Source organism: Salmo salar, chromosome ssa15 (assembly GCF_905237065.1).
Source record: "Salmo salar chromosome ssa15, Ssal_v3.1, whole genome shotgun sequence".
NCBI lineage: Eukaryota > Metazoa > Chordata > Actinopteri > Salmoniformes > Salmonidae > Salmo > Salmo salar.
In genome coordinates this window covers 42,737,595-42,754,663 of record NC_059456.1, presented here as the reverse complement: position 1 = coordinate 42,754,663, position 17,069 = coordinate 42,737,595, and the positions used below count along the sequence as shown (strand labels likewise).

Genomic DNA, 17,069 nt, shown 5'->3' with positions numbered 1-17,069 from the left:
ACAATTAGCATAACATCAATTGAAACAATCATCCATAATACATCAATTGCTTCACTCATACAGTTAACATACTAAGAACATACTCAAATCAATTGGTCAGTTTTCCAAAACAATCATTCAGTTTCCAAATCATAATCAAAACCCAATTAATTATCCAACCCAACATTTGAATGAAAATGCTTCATTGATTCACATTTGTCCCAGTACTCAAAGTTAAAAACCCTCAGTTTAGCACACATTGACACTGGGAGAATGTAATTTATATTAACATACAGTATAATTACCCATAATTATAGTATTCACTTTCTGATCATGGTTATAATCACAGATCAGTATCCCAATGCATTCTTAATCGAAATGACTATAGATTTAGCAGTGTGTAGACCTCTACAATCAACTTGATACCCCAAATTAAAGACAAGCCTAAATCAATTCTGGGCACAGTGGACCAACCCCCCCCTTCAGGCACTCAATCTTCAGGCGTGTCTTCATAGTCTTCTTCAGAAATCTTCATAGTTCAAGTGGATGGCCCATGTAACATCCCAATTTCAATGTCTCACCTGGGCCACCCCCACCTTTACCACCCATTTATATCTTGACCGTTTGCCAACCAGCATAATGAGAGAAGTTTTGGAATGGATCTCTCTCCATGCTTACTCCACGTGGACTCCTGTCCCACTCCTGAGAGAAAAGGCATGAGAGAAAAGCAATTGATAGCTTTGATAGGATGCTGTACAATGGTAGCTGGCTCGGACTCAGGTCTCGCGGTAGAAGTGGTTTGGACAGGGCCGGATTGAACGCCTTTGTCGCTCTTCTTCAGCTGGTTAGAGGGGGTTTTGAGGTTCACGCCGTTCTCGTGGTCAAATTATCCCCTCCATGCATTAAGAAACCGTCCGTAGTCACCCTCACGATAACCTTAAGAGAAGACAGATCAGAACAACAGTTTAGTTCAGTTCATTTCTGATTCAGGAAATCCAGACAAGCATCGACTATATGACATGTTATTACTTTTAACAATTATTTTTAATACAAATCTCTAAAACACATGTCAAAGAGAATAACAACACATTCAGTTGAATTTTCTTTCTTCAAATTGGCTTATACTCCCAATCACACTGTCAACTTCATCGCAGTGTCACAGGATCAGAAAGTTAGACCTCTAACCCATCGGGAGAATCCCAGTAGGCCCAATCTGGTGAGATTTGTATCGAAACAGAACAGAACTCCTTCATGTATCACTCGATACACTCGTACATATCACTGTTCCCCCATTTTGACTCACAATGTGAGTAACATGTAAAAAATACACAAACACACTATTGCTTAAAAATTAAACAATTTCAAATGACAAAAATCGAATTAGAATCACTACCCATAATAACTCCATAAAGAAAAAAAATTGTAGCCATAGTCATAGGAAAATAGACTTAATACAGCCTACCCTTAACTTATCTCAGATGGTTAACGAAAGCATTCTGCCAATCTGATCTTCACCTGAGAAAATTGTACTCGGGGAGACTGCTCCTCATATCTAAGGAAGAAGGTCTTCAATCTACTCTATCATAAAGGGCTAGCCTCTAGGGAGTGTACTGTAAATTAGGCAGAGAATGATGAGGTATGCCATATTGCCATGAGTTGAGTAAATTTTACTTAGTATTTCATCGTGCACAGCACATTAAAATGAGTCTGAGGCACAGCCGTATCCTGAAGTTCACCTTACATAGCTTATATAAACATCCTGGTATCACAGATTCATTCAGTATTTTCATAACATTGGCTACTCGTGCAATCTCATAAGAAGCAATTACCAGAGGAGATAACTTGAATAATGTGGAATTTCAAACTGTCGGGGAGATATGGATGGAAAAACAGGTGACGGAGACAGACATAATATCCTCCCTTATCCCTCTGCTCTCTCCCCACGCTGGCAAGGCCACTCCAGCGTTCCAAGTGCAGAAAACACCTGTTTCCAAAGGGTCAGTTGTGAAATAGGTCCTTTCTTCCCTGCCTTTCCTTTCCTGTGTGGAATCTGAAGGCTGATCCCGTACCAAACACTCACAGCCGGAGCCCCAGGGGTAGATGGGAAAAGCAGTTATGCTCCATTAAAACTCCATGCTCTTGATGGCCACTCAGGCCTGTCTTTCTCTCGGAGGACAGACGGCAATCAGAGAAGTTGACTGCAGGTGCTCCAGCAACTCTTTTACTACCACATGGCCTCTAGCCTGGGTTGGGTAGGCTACCAGTACCTGACTGTTTTTGCAGTCAACAAGTACAGAAAACTGGGGTGGAAAAAACAGGCCTCTGTGCTCTCCAATAGAACATTGTCTATATTATTTTCCCTTATCCCCTTCTGAAATAGAGATGGAAGTCAAAGGTACTGCTGTGCATTACTACTAGCCTCTGTTTTGATTTGTAACCCCCTTATCCCATACCCACCACACATACACACACACACACAAACCATACCCACCACACACACACACACACACAAACCATACCCACCACACACACACACACAAACCATACCCAACCACACATACACACAAACCATACCCGCTCTGAGCCAGGGTAAAGGTCTCCAGGCACCAGCCGTCCTTGAGGAACTCTTTAGATACGATACAAACCGTCTTCCTGCTCCCCCATATGGCGTCCCTGATATTGAACAGGTGATCTTCACCTGGGATGAAGTCTCTGACCTCGAAGCAGCAGCGGCGGACGTTTCACACCGCGAACTGAGAGTCTAGTCTTTTCAACAGGGCGGTTTCTACCCACTTGTAGTCGTTGTTGCTGAAGCATAAGTAAGCGTCGTACCGAGGCCCACCAGCAGAAAGATCCCTCCTAGGGCCCTCAAGGATCCTGGAGGTCAACTTTTTGTAAACTTTGAAGAGGAATCCACGGAGACGAGCGAAAACGATTGTTCCGACCATGATCAGGATGATGAGCGCTGTGCAGCCGATGAAGAGCGAGAGCCTCAGCTCCTGAACCAGCCTCTCGTCATCCTCCTCACACGATATGAATGAGCTGTAATTCAACAGGCTGATGCCATGGAGATCTGAAGGAAACTCACAGCTGAATTAATTCACGCCAGGGTCAGGAAAAGTCACGTTAGTCCCTTTCAGCCACGTCAGAAAGTCCTCCAGACCGCAGTCACAGTGGAATTGATTCCTATACAGGTTGATCCAGCTGAGAGAATGGAAAGCTACTGGGTCAGGAGAGGCCAGGAAATTGTAAGAGAGGTCAACTGTTTTGAGACTCTCTGGAAAAATGTCTGGTTTGAGGTATGTGAGTGAGCTGAGCTGGAGATCCATCTCTTCCAGAGATGAGGCCTTTTTAAATATACCAAAAGTTTGCAAAGATTTTCAAATACATGCATACACTCTCCCTGTTTCACTAAACTTTGAACATTAATCTAATGACATTGTGACATTTTTTTGTTGATTTCACATTGAATTCACGTTAGTTGACAACTCAACCAAATGTAAATCAAAAATAGACGTTGAAATGATGTCTGTGCCCAGTGAGATGAGAGCATTGGGCAATTCAATTTGGGCCTCAATTTATTTGATTTGGCAGAACTCTTATCATGTGAGTAAAAAGGGGTATCCTGACACCTTTTAGGTAAACAGCTGAGTGATCGGGTTCGAGAAATGTAACCATTGATGGAACAAGGACTGATCATCCGAGAGGTTTGAAGCTCTACATTTTTAGTTTACAATTACAGTGTTTGCAAACATTTGAGTAAAACAAGCTTACATGTAGGGTTATGATGGGGTTAGTAAGACATAAACTCGTGAGGCATGCATTCATTATATTTTTCAAGAATCATAAAATGGATGTAGACCTACCAATCCCAGATTCCCCCTTTAAATGCACTTCTCTAGAGGCTGCAATTCAGGGACATTTTATAAAGTTTCCATCCAAATGTAACCAATGTGAAATGGCTAGTTAGTTAGCGGTGGTACGCGTTAATAGCGTTTCAATCGGGTGACATCACTCGCTCTGAGACCTGAAGTAGTTGCCCCCTTGCTCTGCAAGGGCCGCGGCTTTTGTGGCGCGATGGGTAACGATGCTTCGTGGGTGTCAGTTGTTGATGTGTGCAGAGGGTCCCTGGTTCAAGGCGAGGAGAGGGACGGAAGCTATACACAAAGAACTGTGAGGTGTAAATTAACTCCAAGATGACAGGAATTGTTCAAGTCTCGTGCTTCAATGCGTAAAGTTGTATTTGCTTTGTAACCATTCACGTCTATAATTTATAATTTATACCATTCAAGTCTAATTTGTTACAGTCGATATACGACCCCCAAAACAATAGTCTGGGTACCAGTCTTTTTAGCGAACATTCCACAATTGACACTTGTGTTGGCACAGTAAGGAGTTGAACGTTAACTAAAAAGACTGGTAAAAACTGAACTGAGACGGCAACCAGGCTACCATTTTTTCTTCTGATATTTATCAACTATTGGCCGACACAATAATGCAATTATTATAGTAGTCCTAAACAGTAAGTTAAAGGTAAAAGTTGTGACTTACCTTAAGTCATGCGCGCATTGATCACACAAATATGCGTCGAGCTGGTGAGTATGTTTATGGGATAGGTTACACCCGTCAGATAAGTCAAGCACTGAGCGAGTTCGTTTAGCATGGCCCGGTGCCCCCTACTGTTTTTCATAAATTCTTTCCCAGAAACGGAGAGGATCTAACTGCAGACATCATCTCTCAGTGTTAAACAAATCAAAATATATTATAGCCACCCTTTGCCTTGATGACAGCTTTGCACACTCTCGGCATTCTCTCAAACAGCTTCACCTGGAATGCTTTCCCAACAGTCTTGAAGGAGTTTCCACATATGCTGAGCACTTGACTGCTTTTCATTCACTCTGCGGTCCAACTCATCCCAAACCATCTCAATTGGTTTGAGGTCGGGTGATTGTGGAGGCCAGGTCATCTGATGCAGCACTCCATCACTCTCCTTCTTGGTCAAATTGCCCTTACACAGCCTGGAGGCATGTTGGGTCATTGTCCTGTTGAAAAACAAATGATAGTCCCACTAAGTGCAAACCAGATGGGATGGCGTATCGCTGCAGAATGCTGTGGTAGCCATGCTGGTTAAGTGTGCCATGAATTCTAAATAAATCACTGACAGTGTCACCAGCAAAGCACCCCCACACCATCATATCTCCTCCTCCATGCTTCACGATGTAAACCACACATGCAGACATCATCAGTTCACCTACTCTGCGTCTCACAAAGACAAGGCGGTTGGATCCAAAAATCTCAAATTTGTTCAGACCAAAGGACAGATTTCCACCGGTCTAATGTCCATTGCTCATGTTTCTTGGCCCAAGCAGTTTTCTTATTATTATTGGTGTCCTTTTAATAGTGGTTTCTTTGCAGTAATTCAACCATGAAGGCCTGATTCACGCAGTCTCCTCTGAACAGTTGATGTTGAGATGTGTCTGTTACTTCAACTCTGTGAAGCATTTATTTGGGCTGCAATTTCTGAGGCTGGTAACTCTAATGAACTTATCCTCTGCAGCAGAGGTAACTCTGGGTCTTCCTTTCCTGTGGTGGTCCTCATGAGAGCCAGTTTCATCATAGCGCTTGATGGTTTTTGCGACAGCACTTGAGGAAAATGTCAAAGTTCTTGACATTTTCTGCCATGACTGACCTTCATGTCTTAAAGTAATGATGGACTGTCATTTTTCTTTGCTTATTTGAGTTGTTCTTGCCATAAAAAGGATTTGGTCTTTTACCAAATAGGACTATCTACTGTATACCACCCCTACCTTGTCAGAACAAAACTGATTGCTCAAATGCATTAAGGAAAGAAATTCCACAAATGAACTTTTAACATGGCACACCTGTTAATTGAAATGCATTCCAGCCAGGCGCAACAAGGGTCACCCACCAGACCTTCGGCGCGGCCAGGTGTGCCACCTAAGAGGGCGACGCCAAGGGTAGGGCAGAGGCTACGTCCCGCACCTGATCCGCCGCCGTAAGAGGGCCCACCCAGACCCTCCCCTTCAGTGTCAGGTTTTGCGGCCGGAGTCCGCACCTTGGGGGGGGGTACTGTAACGCCCTGGCCATAGAGGGTTTTTTTGTTCTTTATTTTGGTTAGGCCAGGGTGTTACATTGGGTGGGCGTTCTATGTTCTGTTTCTATGTGTTTGTATTTCTTTGTTTTGGGCCGTGTGTGGCTCCCAAATCAGGCACAGCTGAAGTTCGTTGCTGTTGATTGGGAGTCACACATAAGTGCATGTTGTTTCCGTTGGGGTTTTGTGGGTAATTGTTTCTGTTTAGTGTGTTTCACCTGACAGGACTGTGTTGGCTGTCAGTTCCTTGTTTTGTTTGAATAGTGTTACGGCAATAATTAAATATGTTGAACACTAACTCCGCTGCATTTTGGTCCACTCTCTCTAAAGACAGTCGTTACACTACAGCCATTTACCATTCTCACAACCTGCTACACTTGTGAGAAACACATTTGGTTTATTTCATACCATCATTTACAAGTTTAGCAATTTTTTTCATTGTATTTTGTTTGGGACCTCCATGTGAGCATTAATGTTGACGGTGCATGCGTGCCTCAGCACACATAGATATAAGCTAACCGTCCTTCTGCGCGCAAATGTAGGTATGTGCCCATTTTGGGCTTTGTCTGATTTCTGAGTGTTTTAACTCACCACCACAAAAAAGCTGAGCTTCTCAGTCATTTTTTCTTCACCTCACACAGTAAGTCAAATAAGTTAATTTTTTGTAATACTTTGTGAGTGATAATAGTTCCTCATAGCATTTGAAAAATCTTTCCAACACTCCCCCCCCCAATAATCACCAGGCCTCGGTGTGAAAGAGCAAAATGTCATGCTCTGAAGATCCCATACAGTGAGTGCCTTCAGAAAGTATTCATGCCAAGCATCGGCTGGAGTAGTGTAAAGCTCGCCGCCATTGGACTCTGGTGCAGTGGAAACTTGTTCTCTGGAGTGATGAATTACGCTTCTGGCAGTCCACAAATCTCGGTTTGGCGGATACCAGGAGAATGCTACCTGCCCGAATGCATAGTGCCAACTGTAAAGTTAGGTGGAGGAGGAATAATGGTCTGGGGCTGTTTTCCATGGTTTGGGATAGGTTAGTTCCAGTGAAGGGAAATCTTAACTCTACAGCATACAATGACATTCTAGAGATTTCTGTGCTTCCAACTTTGTGGCAACAGTTTGGGGAAGGCCCTTTCCTGTTTCAGCATGACAATGCCCCGTGCACAGAGCGAAGTCCATACAAAAATGGTTTGTCGAGATCAGTGTGGAAGAACTTGACTGGCCTGCACAGATCCCTGACCTCAACCCCATCGAACAGCTTTGGGATGAATTAGAATGCAGGCCTTATTGCCCAACATCAGTGCCCAAGTCCCTGCAGCCATTTTTCAACATCTAGTGGAAAGCCTTCCCAGAAGAGTGGAGGCTGTTATAGCAGCAAAGGGGGGACCAACTCCATATTAATGCCCATTATTTTGGAATGAGATGTCCGAAGAGCAGGTGTCCACATACCTTTGGCCATGTAGTGTATCTCATTTCAAAATACTTCTAAATCTTTAAAATTGGTTGTTGATCATTTCTAGACAACCATTTCCAACTCTTGCCATAGATTTTCAAGCAGTTTTAAGTCAAAACTGTAACTTGCCCTCTCAGGAACATTCGCTGTCTTCTTGGTAAGCAACTCCAGTGTAGATATGGTCAATACGGGGGACCATGTTGTGGGTGTTTCAGGGAAAAGGTGTACATTTGACCTCCATCATCTAGGATGTGACAATGGTTAATAAAATCTCTCCATTTCTGCCCATTTTTTTGCACGGTCTTGCAGGCCTTCTAATACAGCTGCAACTCTATATGCATTTGTAAATCAAGACCTTTCTTGAGTTGGGCTCTGGGATGGTGCAACTGTTGAATGTGAGCCTATGGTTGTGTGGGGGGAAAGGGTTGAGTGTGTATGAGTGTGTGGGTGTATGTGCGTATCCCACAACTGTTGCGAAGGAGTTAAAGATGTTAGGGACAATAGAGGATGATTTACAACAATTGTTTGCTAATATAATAATTGCTTGTAATAATGTAATTTTGGTAATGGCGAGACTGGTGAGAGGTAAAGTCCTTTTTATATATTGCCTACATGACTACAGTGTCACGTCCTGACCGTGGAAAGATGTTATTTTCTATGGTTGAGTAGGTCAGGGCGTGACAGGGTTTTTTGTAGTTTAGTTTTTCTATGTTGTCATGTTCTAGTTTTGTATTTCTATGTTGGGTTTTGTTTGGGATGATCTCCAATTAGAGGCAGCTGGTCCTCGTTGTCTCTAATTGGAGATCATACTTAAGTAGGGTTTTTTCCTACCTGGGTTTGTGGGAGATTGTTTTTGAGTAGTGTATGTTTCACCTCTGCGTCACGGTTTGTTGTTTTGTTCTTTATATTATTATTATATTTATATTTAGTTTATGTTTATGTATTGCATAGTTTCACAGTGTAAATAAAATGTGGAATGACACACACGCTGCACTTTGGTCCGTTTCTCCTTACGACAACCGTGACATACAGATATTAATAGCTAATTATGGAAAATAAGAAACAGGATTCTTAAAATATATATATATATTTTTTTGATGGCTATATACAATACAAATCGAGGTGAGGGTGATGGAAGTGCATTTGATCTACTTCTGTTCTGTAAATGGCACTGTGTGCTCTTTTCGACGGATGGATCCCAGTCTTTTCAGGGCTATGGGATACGGGGTCGGGGGTAGTCTGACGGGCATTGGGATGATAACCCAACTCGAGATGAGGAGGGCTTTTAGCGGGTGGAATAGTGGGGACCAATTGGAGGTTTACTTAGTAGCAATGCAAATATCATGGTACAGCTATTGTCACGACTTCCACCAGAGTCGGTCCCTCTCCTTGTTCGAGCGGCGTTCGGCGGTCGACGTCACTGGCCTTCTAGCCATCACCGATCCACTTTTCATTTTCTATTTGTTTTTACACACCTGGTTTCAATTCCCCCATTACACGTTCATTATCTAACCCTCTGGTTTCCCCCATGTTTGTGTGCGTGTTTGTTTATTTGTAAGGCTGTATCTGACGGCTGGTTTATTGTTACCGGGTTTTGTTATTATGCCCGTTCATTTCGTGGCACCGGTATTTTTCCAGCACCATAGTATTGTGTTAATACTGGTGTTTTTCTTGAATTAAATACCTTGTCCATGCATCTCAGCTTTCCTGCGCCTGACTCCTTTCACCAGTTACCCACAGCCTTGACAGCTATATACACTCAATCATGTTACTTTTTAATGGTACGTTTACAAACATATATTTTGATAAATAGAATTGAAAGTTGTCTCATTATGGTAAGTGGTGAAATAAGTATAGCCAGTTACAATTGTAATGGCCTAGCAGATAATAAGAAAATACAATCAGTATTTACTGGGCTAAAAGAGAAGGAATATAATATCTATTGTTTACAGGAAACTCATTCAACAATTTTAGATGAAGTTTTGTGGAAAAAGGACTGTGGGGGGGGGGGGGGGCAAAATATATTTCTCCCATGGGCAAAGAAATTCAAAAGGGGTGATGGTTTTAATTAACAGTAATTTTGATCCAAATGTGCAAATTGTCCAAACAGATCATCAAGGTTGATGGATTATTTTAAATATGTTATTGGACAATAAACAGATGTGGCTTATTAAGTCGCCATATATCCACTAATTCCAATATATCCATGACATTCATCATTTCGCGAGGATATTGGAAATCTACTAGATGATAAATTGTTTAGAACTAGGACAGAAGAATTTATAACTGACTTTTTCAGACATAACATTGGTACAGCAGATCCCCTTATTGTATGAGACCCTTTAGTGGCCATGCAATTCATTACTCCTCTATAAAAAAAAGCAATTTAGATTAAAAGAGTCCATATTAACAAAGGAAATGGAAGGACTAATAGTACAGATAGATAGCAATAAAAACTGTACCATAGAGGCACAGGATAAGTTAGAGGGGAAACAAAAAGAAATGGAGGAACTTATTCAAGAAAGATCCAGTGTAATATATTATAAAAAATAAAGCGAACTGGATGGAATATGGGGAAAAATGCACCAAATTCTTTTTCAATCTTCAATATAGAAATGCTACCAAAAAAATGTATTAAAACTTGTTTCAAATGATGGAGTCACGCATGATTCACCAAATAATATTTTGAAAGAGGAAGTAAAGTACTTTAAGTATATGTTTTCATTTCAGTCTCCATCTCCACTAACTTAAACTAATTGTATGGATTTTATTCCTAATAAGAATGTAAAATTAACATCTGTACAGAAAGACTCAAGTGAAGGCCAAATTACAGAGGAGGAACTTCTTGATGCAATTGGGGCCTTTAAGTCTGGGAAAACTCCAGGGCTGGATGGCATACCAGTGGAAGTATACAAAACTTTTTTTGATATATTCAGAGGACCATTATTAGCATGTTTTAACCACTCCTATATAAATTATAGATTATCAGACACGCAACAAGAAGGTCTGATATCATTATTACTGAAACAGGACCAAAGTGATATATATAAATATCCAGTCCATTTAAAAATTAGAGACCTCTTACACTTCAGTGTTGTGATGCAAAAATCCTAGCCCAATGCTTGGCGCATAGAATTGAAAAAGTATTATCAGATATTATTCATCCTAATCAGACAGGTTTTTTACATGGACGATACATTGGAGATAATATAAGACAAGTACTGGAAACAATATAATACTATGAAATATCGGGGACACCAGGCCTGGTTTTCATAGCTGATTTTGAAAAGGCTTTTGATAAAGTACGACTGGAGTTTATATATAAATGCCTAGAATATTTCAATTTTGGGGAATCTCTTTTAAAATGGGTTAAAATTATGTATAGTAACCCTAGGTGTAAAATAGTAAATAATGGCTACATCTCAGGAAGTTTGAAACTATCTATAGGAGTAAAACAAAGTTGTCCACTATCGGCATATCTATTTATTATTGCCATCGAAATGTTAGCTGTTAAAATTAGATCAAACAATAATATTAAGGGATTAGAAATCCGTGGCTTAAAAACGAAGGTGTCATTGTACGCTGATGATTCATGTTTTCTTTTAAAACCACAATTAGAATCACTCCACGGCCTCATAGAGGATCTAGATACTTTTGCTATCCTCTCTGGATTAAAACCAAATTATGATAAGTGTACTACATTACGTATTGAATCACAAAAAAAATGCTAATTTCACATTACCATGTAGTTTACCAATTAAATGGTCTGACGGAGATGTGGACATACTCGGTATACAAATCCCAAAAGAAAGAAATGATCTCACGCCAATACATTTTTTATAGAAAGTAAGCAAAAATAGATAAGATCTTGCTACCATGGAAAGGAAAATACCTGTCTATTTGTGAAAAAATTATCCTGATTAACTCTTTAGTCATATCACAGTTTACCTATTTGCTTATGGTTTTGCCTACACCTAGTGACCTGCTACTCCAGTGTAGATTTGGCCTTGTATTTTAGGACAGTATCCTGCTGAAAGTTGAATTCATCTCCCTGTGCCTGGTGGAAAGCAGACTGAACAGGTTTTCCTCTAGGATTTTGCCTGTGCTTAGCTCCATTCCGTTTATTTTTTTATCCTGAAAAACTCCTCAGTCCTTAACAATTACAAGCATGGCCATAACATGTTGCAGCCACCACTATGCTTGAAAATATGGAGAGTGGTACTCAGTAATGTGTTGTATTGTATTTGCCCCAAACCTTGTATTCAGGACAAAAAGTGAATTGCTTTGTCACATTTTTTACAGTATTTTTTAGCGCCTTATTGTTTTGGAATATTTGTATTCTTCTTTTCAATCTGTCAGTTGGGTTAGTATTGTGGAGTAACTAAAATGTTGGCCTCATGGTGAAATCCGTGAGCGGTTTCCTTCCTCTCCGACAACTGAGTTAGGAAGGACGCCTGTATCTTTGTAGTGACTGGGTGTATTGATACAGCATCCAAAATCTACAGTGGAGATGCTGCAATATGTTTTACAGTAAGGAAAATCATACTGTAAACTATATTACAGCATCACAGCTGTAAAGCAAAATTACAGTATTAAACTGGCAACTGTGGTGCCAGTATAATGCTGTAAATTTGCAGGGAAATACCTACAGTAACATACAATTATTTTACAGTACTAAGCAGCATTGCAGGTTGTCTTTAGAAGACAGCTCCCTGAAATGTAATATTGTAAGAAAAACAATATGTGAACATAACATGAATTTCACATGAAATGCGCAATAACCACAAAGAACAACATTTGAAAAGAGCAACATTACAACTCCAGATAGCAGGGGAGAGAATGAGAGAGACAGAGAGAGATACAGTGATAAGAACATTGACAAATACTGGCCAATAGTACTTCACCATACACAAACCAAAACATCAGAATAGGTATGTTACGCACGCCTCTAGAAAGAGGGAACGCAACACCCTGCTACAACTTAACTCTCCGTGGTGTGAAAAAGGTATAGAAGTGTAGGTGTGAGCAAGGATGACAAAAAGGCAGAGAATACCGTTAACAGGGAATTTATTCCTTCACGCGGTAAGGTTGGGGAAAAGGGGCTGGACGGAACCAAAGCAAAGAAAGTAAATATCAAAGCCCCCTCTCCTACCTTACCTGCCTACCCACTACTTACCTAACTAGCACCACCTGGTGCACTAACCAAAATACAGGGGATGGTCCACCCAGGTCTTTCCTAGTGTGCATAGACAATAAATTACTACGGGTATATGTATGCCCGCGGGCCTCTTGCCTAAGCACTCCCTAGGTGCCTTCCCCTTCCCCCCTGGGAACAAATGAAACAGAATATTCCAAATGTCTTTACAACAAACTGAGAAAAAAACCACTAACTCAGGACATTAAAGAAGCTCTCTCTGAGCAACAAACTAACACAGAAAATTACAATCAGCTCTCACAGCAACAACTACATACCAAATGTCTTAGCAACAACCAACTAACTCTCAGCCATTATCTGTGTCTCCCAGCAAATATCTCTCTGTCATCATCTGTGTGTCTCCTCCTCTGAGCAACAGCACACTGGCTTATATAGCTTTAGGTGGGGTTGTTAATTGGAGACAGCTGCGTCCTGACGAGGGGGCGGGTCAGCTCTCCAATCAGCAATGGGGCCGACCAATCAGCTGCTTGGAGAACTTCAGGAAGCCATTACTTGAAACACAAACTACAACACAGAAACTGGGGAACGTAACAAGGTAATTCTTGAAAATACAGGATTATGTAAGAAAAAAATAAAATCTAAACAGATCAATGAAAAATAGGAAAAGAACAGTTGAACAGGGAACATTTTTTACAAAAAACTATAACAATAACTGCTTGCCTGCCTGTCTTTGAGAGAGAAACAAGAGAGAGATCGAGAGAGAAAGGGGCTGAGAGAGAAGGATGGATAGAGAGGAGCGAGCAGGGCTAGACTGGAGCCAGAGAAGCACGCTACCACAAGCCAACACAGGCTCCGGGATGGCGCAAGCAGATCATTTGCTGACCCAAGCCACATGGAAGGATTTCTGAGAAAATGAGAGACGCAAATAAGTCTCGAATAAATCTCGGTGGCGTGCAGATTATCACCCCAATCTTTGAAACTGATCCTCCTTAGCTCTGATACGTCAACTAGGACAAACATGGACATAGAAAGATAGAGATTGCTATTACTATGACTAATACTATGACTACTATTACTACTACTATTACCGTTACTATGACTACTACTATCACTACTACTATTACTATGACTACTATTACTACTACTATCACTACTACTATGACGACTACTACTATGACTACTACTATTACTACTACTATCACTACTATTACTATCACTACGACTACTACAACTACTGCTACTACTACTATCACTACTACTATTACAATCACTACTACTATTACCATGACTACTATTATCACTACTACTATTACTATCACTACTACTATTACTACTACTATCCCTATTACTACTACTATCCCTATTACTACTACTATTACCATGACTACTACTATCACTATCACTATTACTACTACTATTACCATGACTACTACTATTATTATCACTACTACTACTACTATTACTACTACTACTACTATCACTACTACTATCACTATTACTATCACTATGACTACTACTATTACTATCACTACTACTATTACTATGACTACTACTATTACCATGACTACTACTATAACCACTACTATTACTACTACTATTACCATGACTACTACTATCACTACTACTATTACTATCACTACTACTATCACTACTACTATTACTATGACTACTACTATTACTATCACTACTACTATTACTATGACTATCACTACTACTATCAATATTACTATCACTACTACTATTACTATGACTACTACTATTACTATCACTACTACTATGACTACTACTATTACTACTACTATGACTATTACTATCACTATTACTACTACTATTACTACTACTATTACTATCACTACTACTATTACTACTACTATGACTATTACTATCACTACTACTATTACTACTACTATTACTATCACTACTACTATGACTACTACTATTACTATTACTATCACTACTACTATTACAATTACTATTACTCGCTGGGTAAAAAGGCAGATGACAACTGACAAAGTTTGTGTTCATCAGGTGTGTCTGTTTTTACACTCGAACTCCTTCAGGTCTGCGAGAAAGTGTCTAACATGTGGGTTAATTGGCAATGGCTTCCTCTGAATGACCTTTACGGTCTTGCGGCTCACTCTTGCTTTCGCTGTGCATTTGGTTCCTTCAGGGTTTACTCAAACCAGGAACCTGCACAACCCAACATAGAATATATTAAATCAGTTGAGGCATTGAAAAAAATAACAATAAGAAATATCATTGCAATGTAACTAACAAATGCTAAATGTAAGTGTTGGATCAATGAATGTTCAATGCTTACCTCTGTATCAGCCCCAAGGTTGCAGAGGCCAACTCCTGGTATTCTATGTTAAAAACATTGAACGTGCTGAAGAGCACAGAAAGGGCAGCAGCAAAGTTGGACTCACTGTCCAAAACACAGAGCACTCTCCCCTCGATCGACACCATCCATTTTGAGGAATATAATAGAGTATTTCCTGAAATACACAAAAGTGTGTGAGTTAGTGTATACCTACTAGATATCTCTAGATAGGTACCACAATACTATATATTTAAATACCTTAAAGCAAATAAATGTATTACCAAGCATGATCAGCCTTGGTGTGTATGGCAAAGGAATTTGCGCCTCGACATCAACCTGAGTTACAATGACCTAAAATCACAAAACCTACATATTAAAAATATTCAAATGATGTGTAATAGTATAATAAAACCATTAATCATATAAACTTTATAAGTATAAAAACACTATTCCTTACATCTTCCAAGAGGAACAGAGATTCGTCCTTCTCTTTGAAGTGGGTCATCAACAAAAGAATGGCAGCAGTGATCGTCATTGCCTCTGATGTCGATTTCATTCAGCAGGCACTGGATCTCTCTCCTCAGCTTGGTCTTTTAGCTTTTAAAAAAGTTGACAATTCTCTTACCCTTGTTCAGGAGAGCTTGAGTCAGGCAACTGTCAATCACGATGCCAGTGAGGGTATTGAAGTGGTCGCAGAGCCATAACTTGGTGATAAGGAAAGGCCACTGTTCCTGGAGGTCACTGACGCTTGGAGGAGGACAAGTGTCCTATCCATTGTTAAAGATCCTATCCATTCTTAATTTTCTTTTAAAAAATTCTAAGAAAAAACTCTGTTAGGCTATGTGCTGCACAAGAGGACAAACAATTTACAGAAACATTTGTATATTTTTGTACTTTTTGTAATTTCTGTCGCCTTTATTGCATATGCCTCGCTCCCTCATAGCATAAACCATTTATTTTGAGGGCAAACAAATGAACTATTTACAGAACCTTTTTAAACTTGTGTGTACGTACACTCTTAAAGAAAAGGGTTCCCGAAAGGGTTCTTTGGCTGTCCCCATAGGAGAACCCTTTTTGGTTCCAGGTAGAACCCTTTTGGGTTCCATGTAGAACCCTCTATGGAAGGGGTTCTACATGGAACCCAGAAGAGTTCTACCTGGAACCAAAACGGTTATACATGTATCTGGAATCAAAAAGGGATCTTCAAAGGGTTCTCATATGGGGACAGCCAAATAACCATTTTAGGTTCCTGATAGCATCTTTTTTCATAACAATGACGTAAATATGTTACATTTATCAATCAAGATCACACCTCTTTGGTTGAAGGACTGAAGCAATTCCCGGCACTATATTGGCGTCAAATGGTCTTTTATGTCCTCCGGGCTGAACATATTCAAGGTCTTTAATATTCTCCACTCCAACATTTGCCCTCAGATGCTCTGACAAAGATCTCACCGTCTCGGTCTCCAACTCGGGCATTTGGTGTTTATTGCATCTTGAAGACCCTCTATGCCTACACTGGTTTAAGGAGAACTCACTGAGTGATGCAAAGAAACAACAGAGAAACCTAACACTTTATAAACTGGTAATGGGTAATAATCACTCAGACTATCTGCATTAACACACACATAATTAATCAGAGAATCTGGTATAAAATGAACCCTGAGATCAACCAGTGACACAGAGTGATACACGCCAACGATTAAATAGACCTGTGATTCTGTGACCAGAATCAGTGAGATCTTTCCAAATGTGTATCCGTCATCATTTTCTCCCATTACAACAAGGCCTTCAGTGTATGTTGTTACTTTGTATACCATTTTAGACACCTCTGCAATGCTTTGCTTTGTGAACCCTTTTGACTGTCCAGCTCCCTGAATGACGTTGTTATATAATTGCTCCTCAAATTAATTCATGACACCAACAACTTCAATGCTATGTGGAAACAATTGGCCGCTGCATAAGTAAGATTGGAGTAACCGGTGCTTCTCAGACAAGTTTTCTGGCACACTCCTTGAAGTAGGAGTGCTTGCTCTCGAACCTCGGTGTC

At 40.3% G+C, this 17,069-nt stretch overlaps 1 pseudogene; it reads right to left on the bottom strand.

The window, feature by feature from the left end:
- Positions 1 to 653: 653 nt before the first annotated feature.
- Positions 654 to 15,554, bottom strand: LOC106571530 (toll-like receptor 5; annotated as a pseudogene).
- Positions 15,555 to 17,069: the final 1,515 nt, after the last annotated feature.